The sequence below is a fragment of the Corvus moneduloides genome, chromosome 6 (genome assembly GCF_009650955.1).
Source record: "Corvus moneduloides isolate bCorMon1 chromosome 6, bCorMon1.pri, whole genome shotgun sequence".
Taxonomy (NCBI): domain Eukaryota; kingdom Metazoa; phylum Chordata; class Aves; order Passeriformes; family Corvidae; genus Corvus; species Corvus moneduloides.
This window is the reverse complement of record NC_045481.1, coordinates 32,483,420-32,504,433: the sequence shown is the minus strand read 5'-3', so window position 1 is coordinate 32,504,433 and position 21,014 is coordinate 32,483,420. Positions and strand designations below refer to the sequence as shown.

Genomic DNA, 21,014 nt, shown 5'->3' with positions numbered 1-21,014 from the left:
TTGGAGCACTCAGCACTTTAAGTATCATAACCCCTACTGGAAAAAGGCTGCTGTCCACCTAAATTCCAGGCAAACTTGGGGAATCACTTCACAGATTTCATCAGTCTGGTTATCATAAAGATCTACTCTCATTTACCCAGTACAGAGAATATGAAATGCAAAGTGTAAACTACTAGTGTTTTAACAGACTGGTCTCGAGGTATGGATTTTAAAGATGAATCATAGAAGTCATTGCTTGATTTTTCCAAAATCATACAAAACTTTTGCTTTATCAATCTGTAAAATGAAGAAAAAAGATTAGTCATGGTATCATGGTGATAGCCAGAGACAATTGTATAAGAAATGAAATCACTTTTATTCTGTAACACTTTTGGAGATCATTAATTGGGTTATCCTGTACTCATTTTTGTAGGTTAAAACATCTCTTTCATTCATCAAAGAAACAAAATACTGTTGTTTCTCAAATGAAGTCCTTTCTTAAAAAATCCCCAACAACACTTGCAAGGCTTGATCCTGTATGAATAAGTAGAGGTAACACAGGGGAGACACCGCCCTCCTTGGATTAGGAGGATTATGCTGCCCTTCTTTACAAGGGAGGAACATTTCCACTCCAGCTGTCACTACTAATAAACGAAGAAAGTACCCACATTTCACCAAATCTGCAGCCTGATAATGAGATACTGCAAAATATCAGACAGAGGAAGGAGCTCTGTGGCGCGTAATTCAGTGTTTTGAGAGTTCTGTTCAGCAGCAACTCAGTTCTTCACATTTACACAACGGGATCAAAAGAAACGGGAGTTTGTATCAACGATTCATTTGCACGTCAAAGATTTCCTTGAAATCCTTCTCTCTCCTGGTCACATCCAACCCTCTGTTTCAATGTCTGCAGAAAGAAATAAAGCTATTGCCACAAGAGCTTGTGGCTTACTTCTCAATGCAGTTTGCACAAAGTCAATACCACCTTTATCATGCCAAACCCACAAAACTAGGATGGGGTAAATCAGCAGTAGGTGTGCTGAAAAAAAAGCAAATATCATGTGTTGCACATTTATACTACTACTTTTTTTCACATGCAATCAACTACATGGGAATGAAACTTAACATTAAAATAACTTTTCGCAACATCAGGGGGGATTTTTTTTTGGTTGGGACTGCTGATTCAAATTACAGTGAATGGATTAAATGAATGAATGAAGGACAAGTTGATTTTCTGTGCACCATAGAAAATACTGGTAACAATGGAATGGTATTTTGCTGACCAGAGAAATGCAGTTACACATACATCACAAAGTGGTACAGTGTCTACTATTTGTTCATCATAACTCATGGATTAATGTAATTTTGTGCCATAATTACAGTACTGTAATTTAGAAAGGCATGATACTGTGATAAATCAGACACTACTTTAAGTAGTAAGACCCCTGGCAAACTATAATTTTAGAGGCATCAGGTCAACAAAAGCAAAAATGTCTTCATCACAAGTGCAGTTGTTTGGACAGCCTTCTTAAAGGCCAGATGCAGGGAGCCAACATTCAGCAACAAAACTGCTCTGAGAGGCCTATAGTCCCAAAATTACTCCTTCAACTCAGCAAATCCAATGGTCTAGAAATGCCCCATCTCTGTTTTCCATTTTATGCAGTAAATGATCCCAGTTCTTACTGTGCTTGAGGCAGGGAGTACGCTACATCCGAAATACCTTCCAAATACAGTCATCACCTCTTCGCAAAGAGAATTGTTCAGTTTCTGAGACAACTAAAATGCCCTGAATTACCTTCTCTGCCACCCTTGGAACGAATAAGTAGCATTGACACAAAAAAACTCTGCTGGGCATTAATCCCCTGTTGACAGAACTGTCATACTCAGTCAAGTACATTTGATGCAGATAACGATTCAGGCTCTGTAAAATACCAATGCTGATAGTTACAGTTTTTAGCTGTCAGATTATATTCCTCTACCAGCAATCTGTTTTCTACTAAAAATGTTAACTGTTTCTCTGAACTATAAAGAGAAAAAAGTGAAACAGGAAGATACCACGGACAAAGCTGTAATTACAGATGGTCCTGGTGACAACAGCAAACTCTGGAACCTTGTCCTTCTGGTTAATTACGATGTCATCATCCACTCTGTGCTCAGGGTTTATAGGGCTTTACTTCAGGACCTATCATTTATTCTATATACTAACATCTAGAACTATAACCCTGATACAACCTAGTCATTGGAAAAGGCCACAAACCCTGCTATGGTATGTCTCAATTCCAGTGCTGCAGCTTTACTGCATCTGAGACAGAACCACAGAAAACACATGGGTTTTAAAACTAAGGAAAGTCAGAAAAGCCCTGCTAACTGGAGGTGCTTTTAAGTAACTGATAGCTCTGTACTTCTTGTGCTGTGCACTTTAAAAAGTGTCTGCAAAGGATGTTAATTAATTAACCCATATCCACTCCACTGCAGGCAAGTCAGTCCTAGCAGAGAGATACCTCATTTAGAATATTAAAATGTATGGACTGAGGCTTAGATGTTAGGTTTTGGTTCCTTTTTTTTTCCATGTGCAAAACCAGAAACAGATGTGGAATATCTGTTTATGATTTCTACTGCAGTGTATAGATCAGGAGGAGCTCCACTGAGTAAAGTCAGATTACATATAAATTATTTGCCTTGTAAATATTGCAGAGGATGTGGAATTAGAGCCCTGGAAGTTGTTTCAGACGACAAGATCTCCCTCTCTCTCTAATGTCTCAATAACAAACCTCTCATATCTCTATTCCAAAACGGAAGACATTATTCCCAGTCAGAACTAACCCTGCCCAGAAGCAAACAAATGTTTTTAAAGCTTAAAAACCATGGCTTTTTTCTCCAAAGTCTCCCACAGCTGTGTTATCTAGCCCATTGCTAGAAAAAAATTGTATTTAAAAAGAAAAGTATGGTATCAGAAAGTCAAGTTCTTGCATTTGACAGAATATTTGCTACTGCCCTTGAGATTCTTTTACTTCAGATCCAAGATCCTGAAGGTGCCATATTGTGATTTGTTCTACACTATAAACTAGCAAACCTCTAAATAAAGAAGTATTTTAGCACTAGTAAATACACAGGAAAACCTCTCGACACCAGTAGATATATTCTTCATACACAGGCTGATATGGGTACCACTTTTAAAGGTCTAGGTATACTCTCAAGTTAATGTATCAATGCACAACCATCTCTCCGCCTGGATCCTCCTGTGCATAGACAGGAGATTTTTTTCTCTTCCTACTTTTTAAAATTTACACTTGAAATATTTCAAAACTACTATGTCAGGAGTGAGGACCTGAAAAGGTGTTTTCCCCTCAGGTGTTTCCCATTTGATACTTGGCCGGGCAGCCAGAGGAAAGGTGCTCAGGTTGCCCTGCATAGCCCTCTGCGTGTTACCTGCGCTGAGAGCCACCCCCGGGGGGTTTCACAGGCGGAATGTCTCAACGCAAACTGAGGCCGCCGGGCAAGCGGAACCCGCTGGCCGAACGGACCCTCGGCCGGCGCTGCTCCCGCACCCGGGACGGGCTCTGTGGGGCAGCGGGGATTCCAGGGGCTGAGGGCGCAGCGGGGATTCCGAGGATGCAGGGGCTGCGGGACTCCCGCGGGCCGCGGGCGCTCGGCGCGGCCCCTCACGCCTCGCGGCGGGCGGTGCGCGGGCGCCCTCTGCTGTCCCGCCGCGGCAGCGCCCCGTGCCCGCGGAGGCGGGTCCGGAGTTCCGGCTCCACGCAGGGCCCGGGGGCAGCGAGACCCGGCACACGGGTGGGAAGGCACGGCACGGGCCAGCCAAGAGGTGGGCCTTCGGGGGAGTCGGGAGTTGGCCAACAAAGACTACCAGGACCTACCGGAAAAAAATACATATTTTTCTCTTCAAATTAAAGGGTAAAGCTGTTGTAAATAAGGGGTGAGAATGCCACTGAAGTGCTAAAAAAATGCATGGGCGCATCGATGCGCACGGACATCCTTCCGCCCGCTCGGCGGTACCGCCTGGGCGGCCCCTCAGCCCCGGAGCTGCAGCGGGCGCGGGCAGCGAGCGCGGCCCTGCCAGGCAGCGGCACTGCTGTCTCTGCTCTCTTACCTTGCAGGTGAGTGCACCAGCCTCAAAACATGAAATTCAAGTGGTAACAATATTCAAGCAGTCAGGTCTTCTGCTTCTTGCGCACCAGAAAGCAGCCCAAGGGAATACAAGATACCACATTTCGCCTTAACCGGGCCAAACCAAACCCGGGCTGGCAGTGCAGCTCCTCCACGTCCCTGACTGCCAGAGAGACGCTGGCTTTCTCTCTGCCCTTGGTCCGGCAAGTCATCCGGGGCAACTGGCAGGACTCGAGTTCGGGCAGTCTGTTGTTTTGATGTTTTCTTGCTTTCTTAATCTTGATAAAGGGACCAGACAAGCAGAATGCTTATGATAAGTACATTTTTGTTTATAACTCTGTTCAGTTCAGTGAGGTGGAGATAGTAGGTGGATATTATCCTGTGCTAAATGAGTATAGAATGAAAATAAGCAGCCTACAACCTTCAATCCAGTTTTAAGAACAAGAATATTTATGAGACTATGACATTTATGAACCTAAAGAATATTTATGACATTAACCAAAATCAACTAACAGGACACTTTAGGAAGGCTATATCTGGGTAGTGAAAATCCTGGAACTTTTGAAAAAGAGAACAAAATTCTTTTATTGCATCAGTTGTCTTAAGTAAACAGTGTACCAAAATGAGGCTTCATATTAAACACCATCATTTTAATGGTTTTCAACAGAAGGAAATGGAAAACATTGGTGAAATTAACCTGACAGATGAGGTAGCAGAGCTGCAATTTTAAAAGTAATATCCTTCCACAAGATCCAAGAAAAATGAAACAGTCCTGTGTTTTTCTGTAGGCTCCTTATTTTATTTTCTGTTACTTTGACTGGCAAGCCCAAATATTTTAACATGAATTTTATTACTGAGGAAAACAACATGATTATTTAATGAAGATTATGTTGGAGATGCATCTCATACCTCTAATAGCATAATACTAACTTGAGAAAAAAGTTTATCCAGCTGTTCTTATTAAAAGCTCAGTAGATCAACAAGAAAATTATACATTTGTTTTTTCCCAGTGGTTTTTTTTTTAAATTAGCATTCACAGAAATTAGAATTTCTGCAAAGTGTTTACCTTTACTAAATCTAAAACTTCTGATGAAGATTCCAGTGAAAAAATGTAGACACTAGTCAGAAATACATTCTGTTTCAACTATATCTGTGTCACGATTTTACCATTTTCCCTATTGATGGTTATTGTGATATGAAATGTCTTTGGACCCCATGAACTAAATACTGATGACAAAAAGGAAAGGAAATTACATGAACATGTCGTTCTGGTTCATTTGGTTTTGAAAATATTTTCCTCCTGAATTTACTGTGTCAATTCACACACTTGTTCTTTACACTCCAAGTATCTTTACTTACATTTCAGTCTACCAGAAGGACTGAATTGCAAATTTAGTCCAAACCTCTGAATGACCCTTTTTAAAATACCAATCTGCTAAACAGTGTCACAGACTTGCCTGGAGGTTGTCATCAAGGATAGCAAATCTCTTGGGAAGCCTGAAATGCAGGATGCTTGCCAGACTAAATACTATTTAAGATTCTTCTGATTTGTGTAAATGTAATTATCATTAGAGCAGTTTCAGGGATAGTTATTAAAAAAAGAAGGAGTGAGCACTAAGAGGACCCTACTTGTTCCCTGACAGCATTACCTGGAGTTACCTAAACAACAGACTGTGGTTCCATCAATAACTTGACTGTTACAGACAGGGAGAAAAAAGACTTGTTTTTCTTTCCTATGTAGTCATAGTATAGAAAGGAACTTGATTATTTCTTCATAGTGGCTGCAGTCCTTTACCCCTACTAAAACTAGCAATGCAATGTTTTCTACAATAGGTAATATGTTATGGGGCTTTACAATAGCTTCCCACTTCTAACTTAACAGAAACAAAATTATTATAATCCCATGTAAACAGCCTTTCAGTAGTATGTCATATTCTAGTTAAGCCTGACCAGTACAGAATTTGATCTGTGAGAAGAGTCCAGTGTAAGTGGCACAATTGTCCTAAGAATAATCAATAAGGATTTATGCTGAAAAATAAATGGGGTAGATGTCATCTTCTGGGAATCACAACTGAATAAAAGTAAGAACAGGAAATACCTGAACTGCAGGTCCCATGTGAAAAAAGAGAAACATTACAGAATGCTTTTCTTGGCCTTCACTAAACAGATGCTTTCTCTAAAAGATGTTCCTTAATTAAAAGAAAAATACCAGTATTCCCTTGATTTAAAAGAAAATAAATCATAACTGATACACTATAGACTACTTGCTTTCAGGTTTGAATTATCTACTTCACGCATGTAGATTATATGGTTCTCTTATTGTAAATCTCCTTAGCATCAAGAATATGGCATCAAAGAGCACCTTCAGTAACCTTAGAGGCTTTTTGGTCCATGTTTCTGATTTAGGCTGAAGTTGTTTAGTGAAGATTGAAATTTTGTGGGCTCTCCTCAAAGAGAATATAACATTATGTATCCCACACACAGGGATTCATGCAAAAATAGATATGGTTACTTCAAACTTCAAGAAATATAAATAATTCAATTTCAAACTTTAGAGAACAAAATTAAGTACTTGTGCTCACACTTTCAATAGGAAAAGAAGAAATAATCACAGTTTACAGGAGGGTCTCTTTGCACCTGCAGTTCAGTTGCTGTAGTCCATCATCTCTATTACTTTTGAAAGTACACTATTTAAAAAATATTGAGCCACACTTACAAAGAACTCTGAGTGCTTCCTGTGCTGTCTCCTTGCCTCAGTCTCAACCAGGGCTGGAATCTAATAACTCGGAACTAGTGATTTCCTGGCAGAATATTATATTTCAGCTTACAATCATTCTTTCTGGGAATTGAGGTAGTGCTGTGGAGAGCGCGGAATCCCTAACTGTGCAGGCTGGATTAGATTTACTCTAATCCAATGTTTAAAAACAATATTTACCTTACTTTAGTGGAATTTTAGCCATTTCCTTTATTACCTTGATAATACTTCAGAGATAGTTCTAAATCTGGATGGGAAGGAAGAAAAAAAAGTCCCAGGGAAAATTAGAGAAGTCTATATAAACATGAGTTTTTCCAGCATTCTGATATATACATGTTTATATTTATATATGTATATAATATATGATCTATTATGAAGAAATAGTTTACTGCAAATATTTATATAAATCATGTTGTCACTAGGGATTGCATGCTATTTGATATATTCTGTTCTCATTATTGAGAAAGTACTGGTGCTTTTCTAATGTACTGTTGATAAGAAGGCAACCACAAGGTTAATCTCCCAGGGTTCAGCACTCCAAATGTCCTTCACAAGAAACAACACAAAATGCATTCATATTTTTGTATTCTTATAATAGATCGATGTATATGTAGCAAGCACCAAATTATTTTCTCCAGTCCTGAAACTGTTTGACTGGATGCAGCTTGGAGATTTATGAATACCACTGTAAGGATCAAAGTTTGTTGTCACCATGTCTGTTTAACACAGGCAATTATTAAAAGGAAGGAGAAAACTATTTGTGCCAGAACTTGAACCCTATAATAACTCAGAGTTCTATGTTTAGAACAGAATAAGGAATTACAACACACAGTATTTTGAGGCCTTATTTCCAGTCATTTTATTCCATTCAAGATTTCAAATAGAAATCCTAAGCTGCCACAGGTTTTGTTTTTGTGTGAACAGTTCTTCCACTAACAGGGCAGAAATTACTTTCAGACAGGAATCATTATTTAAATAACACATAATTCCACCCAGTTACAAATACACTGGCAGAGCAAGAAAATTAAATTGGGGGGGAAAGGCTTGGCATATTTCATCAGTTCAAATAATTATGAAATAAAGTTCTAGAGGATCCGCAAACCCAAAAGACCACAAAGGTCACTTATCCATAGCTATTTATTCTGCTATGCTTAATGACAAGTTTTGCAAGCAAACCATTTGGTAAGAGTTTCATCCTGAAGAAATGAAAATAACAATAGTAAAACTTAGCAGTTATATAAAATCATATATGTTTAAAGAGACATGCAATTTAAGTGATGAGGTTTTTCCTCAACGAAAAAACCCTTCTAATTGCTACTGAATGGAAAAGAGAGGCTGCTCAAAGTACTTGGGGTGATTCAAGTTCCCACCTTTCTCAGGGGTAAAAAAGAGTTCACAGTCATTATTCAAAATACAGAGAATCATATAATCAGTCTTAGGTCTCTGTCCAACCTGGGATTCATTTGTTCTTGGCTCCTTGTTTTCAGGATGCTCACTTCTCTTCTGCAAGAGGGAAAATTAGATCCACCTTCATCCCTGTAATGCTTACTGGCCTGAATCCCCACATTGTCCCTTTGATCTCACACTTAAAGCCTCTTTGAGGCAGTTCCCAGCCTGTCCATGTATTTCTTTGGACAATATTCTTTCGTAACACCTGCTTTTGGCAATCGCCTTGAGTAAAGCTGAGGATATAATTAGGTACTCCATGGACCCTGATATGCAGGAGATCTACATACCCCCTTACCAGGATGGAAGAGTAATTCTGAAATTAAAATAATCACAGTCTCTGGGGTTTTAGAAAATGTGGACTTTGCCTAAACTTTCTATTTGGCCACAGCTTTCACAAGACATTAAGTAGCAGTGGATCCATTAAAAGCATGTTTATATCTTCTATATAAAGAAGTGAAGACCTTCAGAAGACCTCTGAAGTCAAAGTAGGAAGACTTAACTTGTCAAGTCTTTCCAGTTAGTTAGGAAGTTTTATTCATATACAGACTTCATCATTACCAATACTAGAGAGCTCTAGAAAATACAGGAATTAAGCAATACTGTCAAGGAACTAAAGCTGTACTTCTCAGATCTTGATGATTTATAAATAATAATAAATCTTAACAGTATCAAAGCTCAGGGGAAATGACATTTAATTTCCTTTTGTTCACTATCTTTTTTTTAGGATTCCATGGAAAGTTATGGGACACTCACCCCAACTTTCGGAGACCCAGCATTCACCATTTCCGGAGACCATCAGAGACCACAGGTGGAATGTTGAAATAAAGCAAGAAAGAGTTTTCTACTGATGAGATGTCCAGACAGGCATGACTAAAGAGATGAGCAGCCACCCATATCCTAGGTATGAGGTGCCATTGTTATATTACCCAGCACAAGGGAAGTTCATCCAATTTGTTTAATTAATTTTAATACTTACATTTCATGTTAATTATTTTTCCCCACCTCAATATACTGTGACCTGAGAATTTTTTTAAGAGAAAAGAATCATTAGAATACTCTCAGTAATATTCTAGGGAAAAAAGGAAAAAAAGAGATTAAAATTGAGAAACAAGTTCTATATTGTTCCACTATATGTTTCACCAACATTCCTTTTTCTTTAACCTTTTGGACATTAGGCACTGTCTTTATTTTAAATTAATTCCATTTAACTATCAGCTAAGAGTAATTGTAGCCACATGTATCTTCTGTGTATCGCCCATAAGAGAGTGGAAGAACAGGGGGAAGGAATGGGTCACCCAGCCTTCCTTGACCAAAAGATCAACCCAAATATTAAAACTAGCCTTCTTCATACTGAGGGTGGCAGAGCACTGAAACAGGCTGCTCAGGGAGGTTGTGGAGTTTCCCTGTCTGGAGAAATACAAAACCCACCTAGACACGTTCCTATGTCACCTGCTCTAGGTGACCCTGCTTCGGCAGGGGTATTGGACTTGATCATCTTCAGAGGTCCCTTCCAAATCTGACTACTCTATGATTATGTAGTATCTGAAATACAAGTGTACATTTTTTTCTGTCTTACAGGTTTTTCTCCCTTAGTTCCAGTGCAAATATGTCTTTCAAACCATCTGGAAGGCTGAGAAACAGCTGACAAAGTGAGTTTTCTTTTCTGCATAAAATATTTTAGAAAAACTGATTTTGTTTCCATTTACTTCCTTCATGCAAAGTAAGGATAGATAACCATCCTTCAGAAAAATTCCAGCTGTGTTAGTTTGAAGGTCATCTTTTGAAAACTATGTGTAGTATGTATCTTGTATGCTTCTATACACAATTATTACTTTCCTTGGTTTTGTTAGCATGTCCTATCAACCGCAACTCCTGTTTTGCTTGGCAAGCCTCCCAACAGTCAACAGACGTTTTCTCCCTCTTATTTTTGCCCTGAGCAAATGACTTCCAAATGATATCATATCTCCTAGAACATAGGGTGCCTCCTTTCATTCCGGGGTTCTCTTCTGAGCCCTGGTGTTTAGAAACTTGGTAAACAAAAAGGACCCTTTTTCAGAGACCGTGAAAACTTTGTGTCTACAAAATTATACTACGGACCACCAAGGCCAACAGATAGTATAGCCAGCCAGGCTTACCTCTAAAATGTTGAAAGACAAGTGTCTTAGTTATGAAAATCTGCAGTTCATAGTGAGTTTGCATGGCATGCTTCTCTGCCCAATAAAATAGATTCAATTTACCTGCTGGAAAGCTTTATTTCGTAAGTTATTTGGTGCTTGCCACATATTGTCTTACAATTGCCAGTAAGAGCCACTAGCATTCAAAGAATACGTATAGATCATCTGATGCTGCTTCCTTTCATAATTTCTTTAGTGGAGGCAACATATGAGATGGAAAGAAAATCAAGAGTTCTCAAGCTTGGGCTGAGTTGAAATATCACAGTTAAGTCATCTAGCTTTTTCATGCTAAAGGTCTAAAAATAAAACAGGAATTTTTCAGAATTAACCTCCTAGACCAGATTAAAAAAAATCAAGACGGTATTTTTCAGTAGGCACTTATTGCTGTTACGGAACCTGGACATCTTTAAGACTCAACTGAGCTCTCTTTACTCACCTGGAAATCTCAGTTAATTAAAAGTAAAATTTTGCAATCACTGTGTTTTAAATATGTGTTTGATAAAGTACTGTAGATACACTTTCAGGAAAGGACATATTTATCAGCATTTGAGAAGCACATATTTCAGTGTACATTTGAACAATAAACTTGTCAGCTGGGTAGGGCATATGATCTGCATATGCACTATTTGCTTAAGAGTTGGACTCAGTGATCCCTCTGGGTCCTTTCCAACTCAGGATATTCTGTGACTTCTGTGACTTCTGTGACTTCTCTCTCTCCAAGCAATTTGCAGTTCTGAAAACGTGATCTGAAAAATGAGCACACAGGAGGAAGGAATTCATGAAGAAAGAAGGGTTCTGTATATCTCATATCTTACTCCTAGTTTTCAACACAGAGAGTTATGGCTGTTCAAACCAGAATACTCCATTCTCTAACACAAAGTTACTCTTCCAGGCTGTCTGGTGTTAGCAGGACTTCTTATAACCCTTCTCAGAACTGGCCTCTCCCTGTGCAACATGTACCCTTCTGGCCTGGAGGTCCAAGTGCTCAACATAAAGCTTAGACAAGATGAGGAGAAATCCTTCTTCAAGAATTTTCCATTGCCTAAGATTGTCGGCAACAGTACAATGCTGCCATTTCAACTGGTAGGGTCTTTCTGTCTCTGAAGAGTTGCTGTTCACTGAATACAAAACCAGTCTCTAGCAGGTACACTCTGTGACCTTATATTTGACTTTGTTTTTAGAACCTTTTACTGACATTGGCAAATCCTAGCCACAGTCCTGTGAGTGATTGACATATTATGAAACCAGAAAAAGGTGCAGAAAAATTTAAAAATTACTTATCCAGACCACTGAGACAGACAGCATTTCAGGTTTAAAATAAGAAGCAGAAATTCCTGGATGTCAACTGCGTAATCAACTACAGATTCTCTTCAAATAATACATACAGAATACAAAGGCAAAAGTAAACTTTGTAAAAATGTGTGTTATTATAATGTATTCAGTGGGCATCCATAATGTTTCAATTTTTCACAGGGGGATTTTTGATGTCGGTAAAAATTCAGTCCATCCAGATGAAATCCTGTATCTGCAGGAGCAAATATAAAAATATATGTCATCTATCAGAGAGTAATCTGCTCATTGATAATTTTTGGCCTTAAGAAATGTAGTCATTTCTGAGAGCAGGTAAAGTTCTGACACATAAGTATGTTCAAGGAGAATCTGATAGGAAAGTAAGCTTCCTACAGGAAGTATTGTGTAATCAGAAAGTGAAGAGCTGAGAAGCAATTAAATAATTCAGATTTCATCCGCTTGATAATTGACTGTATCAGATCAATAGAGACTTACTGTAAGCTCAGGAACAGCAGAAGGTTTTCTAAGACAGCAAACTTGGGGTTGTTATCAGTAACCTTGGCCTGGTTGCTTCCTTTACCCACACCTAAGGTGTGGAAAACCAGTCTGGCAGCTTCCAAAACAGTGTGGGTTTGGCATAAGCTCATTCTGTGGTGTGGAGTGGTCCCCACAAAGAGCAGCTGTCTGACCGTCCTTCCCATGGCAGTGGGACCATCAATCCCTGCTCTCCAAGGTCTTTCCTTGTAACAGACTTCCTGGACATCTGTCCCCACACTTCCTGTGGCAGGACCTTCCCCTGAGACAGTAAAATTCCTGTTTTTCTATATGGCTGAGAAGCATTGGGCCAGTTCTTGTTGGGAATCACAGTTTTTAATGACCAGTAGGTGGTTACTTTAAAAATCATTACTATTATGAAGGGCCTATATTTTTAATCCCAGAGATGGAATGGCACAAATGTAAGGAAAACCACAAACTGATCAGCTTGACTGACTGTCTCCACCTTTCACTGTGACTGAAATCTTAGACTCCAGCTTTACTGCTCTTCAGGGATCTCTGACACATCTTTGAGATCTACATCAAATTAAACAAAAAATTTGTGAGCACAGACCACCTACACAGAGTTAAACCCTTTGAAATTAAGTACTTCTCTGATGATGCAGTGTTGAAATTCTTACTGTTAATACAGCTTAGCTTCTTCTGGATTGCAAATTCTCAATTTTATTTAGCATATAAAGCTAAAGCCCAGCATCAGTCAAGCCATTTTTCACTATAAGCAATAGTTCTTCCATTTGATATACACTAGGAATCATCTCTCGGCAAGATTTTCCCCCATCATTAGGTTTTGCTCTCATAACAGAGCTGTTGGATTTGAAACAAAAATGTGGTTCTCTAACCACAAAAATCCAACAAGGAGCACAAAGTAAAAGAATCCTTAAAAGGCTCCTGTTTTTCGTTTTGATTTTAAATATAGTATTAGTAAAGTACTTTTAAAATTAGATATGTCAGGAATCTACAAACAGACCACCTAATATAAATGGAATGCAGCTTAAAATCACAAGTCTTCATATGCAGGCTTCATATGCAGCTACTTTAAAAGTATATTTTGAACATCAAAAATAGAAGGATGAGGAGAAAAGTTATATACCCCTATTCCTTCCCATCTGCTCTTTGTAGAAAGTGCTGGCGTAATCCTTCAAAGGTTTGGTGTATTCTGAAGAATTTATTACCTTCATATCCATTAAATGAACTGCAAATTTTACTAAAGTTTTGAGCTAATGTATTTAATAAAATAATGGATCTCAATAAAATGAAATTACCATCCTTTTAAAGATACATTATATATTTTATTGTGACTGATCCAGAATTAAAGTAAAAAAACCCTGCACATTAGTTTTTTAATATGAGTTTAGGTCTCCTATGGTGCTTCCTCAACTTTTTGTTATGGACATGAAGTGTTACCACCTCCTCAGTCATTAAATCACATGGAAATTGCCATTGTGCTTGATAATCTACTGGCATATGTTTCATTATGTTATATTCTAGAAGAAAACATGTTACTGAGAAAGACACAATGCTTTCTACAAATGCATGTTTGATGAATGTTTTTTGGCAAATCAAATGAAAATCCCAGGAATTTTGATAGCTTCTTTTCATTCCATGACATTCAAGGGTTGCTTTCTAATCATCTGGGACATTTCCAAAAAGTGCACAGTCACACAAATCCGTATTTCTGAGCTCACTGACTTTAATAGAGCTACACAAAAAAAAAAGAAATGGCCTCTTTTTGCTAATAAAATGCTAGCAGATAAAAGAAGGAGTCATATGAAGTAAAAAAAAATCACTGATTCAAACTGTATCTTACAGTCTGAATTTGTCCTCTGCAGTGTTTTCCTGATCCACTTGGCCAACAAGTATGAAATAGTGAAAGACTTGCGGGACAGTCATGACTACATCTCAACACCCTCATTCCACTCAGAAAATGCCTCTCATTCATAGAAGAAAACCATGAAGGTAGCTAGGCTCAGAATTTGCTGTGTATAACCATCAAAAATGGTCCTGCAAAGAAGTGTTGATAACTGTGACAAAAAATATTTAAATATATAATTGGTGTTGTACCAGATACATGCTCCATTCAGTTTTTTCTCAGACAGAGGTTTTCTTAGTTGGAAGATTTCATTGCCCAGATAACTGCTTTATTTCTTCCAATTTCTGCCTCTCATAGGCTATCTAAAATGCAGAGCAATGGCACTCTGCCATGCATCTCAGCTTATCACTTCTCCATCTGTCCAAATCAGGTACCTGTCCATACTAAAGTGAAGCTTTTCTCTGTTGCACATCTAGACTTAATTCTGAAGGAAATCCAAGGCTGTGGATAATGGGATGTGCAACTGCATCTGACTGCAATACAGAATCAAAATGCTGCTTCGGCATGTGTCCATCACCAGCTTAATGTGTGGCAGGAAGTCCTGGACCTCTTTCACAGTGCCTCTGTAGCTGCTGTCTCTTACAGAGGCCTCTTGCAGAGGTCAGACAGATCCTGTCAGACACTGTTCTGGATACCATTTGTCAAAATTCCCTAAAATCTTGTCAAAAATATAAATTCAATTACCACTCATGGTGCCACTAATGGCCCTATTTCTTAACAAAACCAAGCATTGAGCTTTCTCTTTAATAGGTAGTCTTGGCTATTGAATCAAGTTCACCATGATTGAACCAGTTATAAATAATCTTCCACCATGTTCTCACTGCAGACAAATGCTGTTTCATGTCTGACTAAGACGCCCAAATTAGGCTCTACCTTTGCTGACCTGACTAGAATTTTTGCAGTTTAATATCTGCTATCAGAAATTAGTAAGTCTTTCCTTTTTTCTGGATCTAGTATAGTTCTGCTTCCAAATTATTTATAGGCTACTTAATCTATTTCTTCATTCTCTGAAGAAAACATTTTTGCTTGTTCACAAATGTACCAGCAACTTCATTGTGTGCCCCATAGTTCTCAAATTGTGAGATATATAGTAAAAAATAATTCTGTCGTTAAGAATATAGTACAACCAAACAACAGCACTCCTGAACTGTCCTAGATTTTTTTAATCAGAAATTTATTACAATTTTGTCAATGAGACTTGGAACTCTCTTTCCTGGCCCGTCTGTTCTTGAATCTTGCATTGTTCACCTATAGGCTTTGAAATCTCACAAAATGCATCTGTTTGTATCCCATGCCATGTCTTACATTTTTCATAATTATTTGTCATTTCATGTCACCGCCATCACTTCTGCTGTAGGAACAACTGGAGGAACAACTAAGCAAGGTTAGAAAATATTTAAGTAAACAGTCTGATGTACACTTTAACTAGACACACTATCCTAGAAAAAGGAACAAAATCGGAGAGTTTTACCCATATAGCTCAGCAAAACCAAAAGATATCAAGGACAGAGGCAGACTTATGCACAGCTTTCTGTGTCTACTCCCATACTCCGTTTACTTCCATGAGCACTTCCAGGACAGAACTTCAATGTCTACAGAAACTGCAAATTTGGAAATATGCAATGATAGTCTCTACAACAGAATCATCTTGGTCAGGGCCAAACAGCTCAGCCTGAGTCTTAGTCCAAAAATGAAATCTTTGACCCCTTCCACACAAGTATACACATATACAGCTGTCAAGGCTATTATCTAATCTCTTTACCTTTCTACATTTCACAGTTTTGAGACACATTTGGCTTCTTGGACAGGATCTTACTGAATATCTATATCATAAACAAACCCGAAGAAAATGTAAGGCTTAATTTTTATTTTAGGGATAGCCAATAGAAAGCATAAAAATATGCTTTCTTCAATATTTAGACGGGTGCCTAAACTCAGGGAATAAAAAGTGTAAGAAATTTTCCAGATGGACTAAAACACCCTGTTACTTGTTTAGAATCTCACAACACAAACACTTCGGCTCTAACAGCTGCCAGAATGGGTGTGTTTGCGTGTGGTGCACGCATATGTGTGTGTATCTCTCTTTCTTGCTCTGTCTTTTCCTATTTTTGTAGAGTCTGCTCTCTGGCTTTACTTTTTTACAGCAGTTTTTGCCAATCCAAAATATGTAGACACTAAGTTAAATCACTCATTTTGTTTATGTGGCAACAAGTTCAGACTTCTTGCCGAAAAATGTTCTTGGCTTTGGACAAAGCAGGCTTTGAGATGCTTCCATCTGTTTTGAATACACCACAAATCGTAGTATGGAAACCATTGCCCGCAACTGGTAGCCAATTTGCTGAATAAACCTATATTAAAAAAAATAAATATGATTCAGCTTCAGACTGTTTTCATATTTTTATATCATTTAATTTCAAAGGAATCTACTCCTTATATGGAAGAAGTTTAAATACTTGTGAATTTTCTTACTGAGAAGAGGGTCAAGTAAGTAACAAAAATCAGTTCTTTTAAATTTATGAATTAGTATTATCAGTGAGGGGAAAAGGTTTAGGCTCTTTAAGTTCTTATATGGTACTTTTCATAATGGGGCCTGAGCATTGTTGCAAAGCTAATCTTTCAATCTCTCATTAATTTTACTTCTTTGTATGTTCTACTACTGCTTGAAGAATTTGAGAATTTGTGAGTCAACAGTATACAGTCTTGGAAAAAGAAAGACATTCTCTGCTTTGCCTTTTGTCTGTTGTGGCAATCTCGGCACATCTTTTTACTCTTCCTCATCTCTCACTTCCATTTTGACTTCCACTGCTAGTTTTGGAAAGGGACAAGGTTTTCTTTAACACCATGTAGACAGCACCAGCAATAAGGACTCCCAAAAAAAATTGTTTTCAAACACAGCTCCTTTGGACTCCAGAAGATTATAATCATAGAATCATAGAATATCTCAAGTTGGAAGGGTATAAGGATCATCAAGTCCAATTCTCTGTTCCTCAGAGGGAGTTCTATCTTTCAAGACAGTCAGCAAAATGTGATTTGTGTATACTTGTGTGTGATTTTACATGAAAACTAACTACAGGATTTACTCTAAAGATCAGAGTAGACACTGCAGTAAAACCTTGAGCAATCTTTTCAAATGTATCTTGCAACCCACAGCACTGGTGCCCACATTCTGCTTCTAAAATCAAGCATAGCATGGGAATGTACTCTAATTTATCTACATTATTCAAAACTGAGTCTTTCTGATAGTTGTTTCTGTCTTATGTTCCCTTCCAGGCATGGTCTGTTTCCAGAGCTACAGCAAACCAAAAATACACAAAGCCCGGAAATCAAGAGCTAGGAGCAAGGGATTCCATGACTCTTGTGGTAAATTGCCTGTGATCAAATGTTGTGGCTGTGTTCCAAATTTATTGCAGAAGAACCTGGCTTAGGAGAACCAGTGATGGTGAAGGCACCTCATACTGAAGCATCTAGTAGTAATTCCTAATTTTACTCCAAGGCAGGTGTGATATAAATGATTCAGCTGAGCTTGAGAATGTCCCGAAGTTTGACCCTATCAATAGAGCCAACTGCATTGTTGAAAAAACCAAGCTGCAAGCAAAGGCTGACATATAACAGAGCTGTTAATAAGTACAAAACATTGGTTTCTGTATGAAAAATTTAAAATATACCAGGAGAAAACTGGAACAAGAATCTTTAATATAGGCTTGCAGTCATTATCAGTCAGCTCCATCAGACTTTATGTTAACCTCCATTCTTTTACACTTAGCCAAAATTTAGAATTTTATGAGGACTGTGTGTATTCAGTAAAGAGAAAACAAAATCCTACTCCTTCATTTGGAACAATTTTTACATGTTTTAACTCAAAGATTCCCTCTTATTCTATCTACATGTTTTTTATGTTTGCTGGTGTTGTAGAGTATAACCTCAGATAATGCAGAAGTAATATCTAAAGGTATGCAAAATTAAATCTTTGAGGTGATAATGCTAACAATTGACCTGTGATGCTAGCTTCTACTCTTTTCTATGTTTCTACTTCATCATGTCTCCTTGTGTTGCCTGAACAAAAACTCTGAGAAGCAAGAGGCAGCTTTGCTCTGCACCTCGGTTAGAGCTGCTCCTCCCCTCAGCAGAGTGCACGACAGAAGGATGCTGCTGCATGTGCAGAACAAGTGGCAGTCTGTGGTGCTGTGAGGAGCACGAGGCAGGTAAGGGCTGCATACTCTAAAGACAGAAAGGAGAAAAGATCTCATTCCCTCTACCATGCCCATGCCAAGATACCCGTGAAAGAACAGACCCAAGGAATGTTAGGATAACAATTCAATCCCATTCACAAACCCTCATCATCTCTTTCACCTTTGGGCAAAATATTTGTTGGTATTCAACACTTGTTGATCCTTTCAGCTATCAATATTATTACAAATTTAACTGATGAGATCTTTCATTGTTAATCTGCCAGTGCTGTTACAGTTTGCTCCCTGGGTGGGGACTTGGCTCTCTTTAACTTTCCAATAAATAACACTTTTTTAAAAATATTTTTTGTAATTTCTTCCAAGGACAATAGCTCATACCTTAATAGCACCAAAACCATGAAGAAAGGAACTAGTAATTAAACCATTAAACCCTCTCACTTCTCTAAATTTGAATAGTATGGGTTAGAGAGACCAGAAGGTATTCCCATACAATGAACGGATTCATTGACTCACTTATTTTGGACCATGAACATCACATATATAAACTTTGCACAGTTTAAAGCATAGCTCAAACCCTTTTGCCTCTGTCAGTATTGGTACAAAATGACCTAACATCAGTAACTTCTCAGCACAGTAAATCTCTCATGCTATAAAAAGAGACTTTCAAATGACTTCTCAATATGCTGCAATTTACACTTCTTCATCTCTGACTATACCTCAGCAGACATCACTGCTTGAATCTCCAATTAGATATATATCAAAGAAGGCATCTTTCTGCTATATTCCTTGATTTTTATTAACTTGATGAAATCCTTGGAATCTCTAACTTTACTGAGTCATTGCTCCAGTTTGGCAGTCAGCTGGATCTAGTAGTCTGATCCGGGAGCAGGTTGAGGCTCTGGTGTTTACAACTATATCCTTATAAGGCATCTTGGTTCACTTCCAGTCATTGCTTTTTCTATAAAGCTTTCCTATTTCAGTGAAGTATTTTTGCCATCAAACCAAGAGCTCTCAATGCTGATAGTATCACAATGTTATTGGTAAGAAATAACATCTCAGATCTTGACTTCTATATGCCACCCCAGAGTGAGAAGTGAAGAATCCCTCTTTTCTTCCCCATAAGCAGATAGCTGGAATACTAATTACAATATAGGCTGAGCACAATGTACAAGGAAAGCCTAGCCCCTGGGCTCTAAGCAAGTTGTCGGCTTGTGCTCACTCACACAGTGCTCCTCCACAAACCTGTTTTACAAAACATATCCTTCACCCAAACCTGCTGAACATCAGAAGGCAACAGTTTTTTATTCTGAAGTTCTGAACTGTAATATAAATGAGGGAGGGAAAAACTTGAAATAAAAAGCCCAGGTTAAAAGAAGGCCTGTCTTCCCACTGGCTGGAGCAGAGCATGCTCTCACATCAGGTAACACTTGGCATAAGTATGGCTGTGACTTTTCCCCTCCTTGTTAAGCCAAACACACTCCCAACAGAGTCTCCTAGCAAACCCTCTATCAAAATCCATAGATCAAAAATTTAACAAATGTGCTTATTTTTCTCCTATGGTCTGCTGCTGCTCTGGCACTGCAGTGTTAATTTCAGTACCTCAAGTACCTTAGACCAGGGCAAACAGGGCTTTTTAAGTGTGTACACTGTGCACACAGAGTTCTCTCTGATCAGAGTCTGGAGCCACTGCAACCCAACTGACTTACATCAGCATATTGGAAAGTGATAGCATCACCCAGCCATATCTATTTGCTAACCCAACATGCCAAATGGGTACCTACAGTGACTTTCTGAGTTTTGCCAGTAGTATCTGCTATCTAGACACAAGAGTAAGCTGTGCACCATATTTACTTAATATATTTCCTACCTTTTGTTCTGATCTGTCCACATCTTCAGGTTGAAATACTAGCCAGCCAGTGGTATTTAGAAGTGTATATATGTCTACGATTCAGTTTTCATGCAGACAGAATATTAATATAAATTTCAGTGAGAGGAGGAAGGTTTAATTTTGAGTGGTAATTTTATAATCAGACAAAATACTCAAAATGCTCAACTATCTAACTGGTTTTAACAAGCAATTCATCAGAACTGACTGAGAAAAGGTGATAATGTCAAATTTTAAATCACAAAAAATGCCAATAGAGTTTTTTTAAGTAGTTCTAAGCATAGCAGTCTGGCTGCCCTTTTTTCTTCACTAATGTGCAGTTCCTGTGGATTCAGTTTGCTTTGTGTGCTTTGTTCTCTTTTCCTACAGCAACACCTACTGTTAAAAATACAACTGGAATTTTCAACAAGTCCACAAGGTTATTTTTAAGTAACCACTAGCAGCTCAAACTTTCAAAGTGATCCTAATCCTGTTATACAATGTGTTTTGTTTCCCCAACAACTTTTTTAGGAAGCGATCTTCTATCTAAACTGCTCTCTGAGTGCAAAAGACATGAATTAGAGGTTTTTAAGACAACTCTGAACCTGATTGAAATATCTGAACTGACATTCCACCCTGTGGTAGGTCAGTGACAAAACTCAGATGTGGACTAAGAGTTTTTAAATCCAGCACCCAACCTGACTTAAAATCAAAATACTGAAATAAAAAGCAGCAGATATTCAAACAAACTAAATTTAACGAAAAAGAA

The 21,014-nt window shown here is 38.3% G+C and overlaps 1 long non-coding RNA gene across 1 annotated transcript; it reads left to right on the top strand.

The window, feature by feature from the left end:
* Nucleotides 1-3,731: 3,731 nt before the first annotated feature.
* On the top strand, nt 3,732-18,677 carry LOC116445709. The gene is made up of 4 exons (XR_004240860.1): nt 3,732-4,091; nt 9,030-9,206; nt 9,884-9,954; nt 17,465-18,677. It is a non-coding gene; the product is annotated as an uncharacterized LOC116445709 (long non-coding RNA).
* Nucleotides 18,678-21,014: the final 2,337 nt, after the last annotated feature.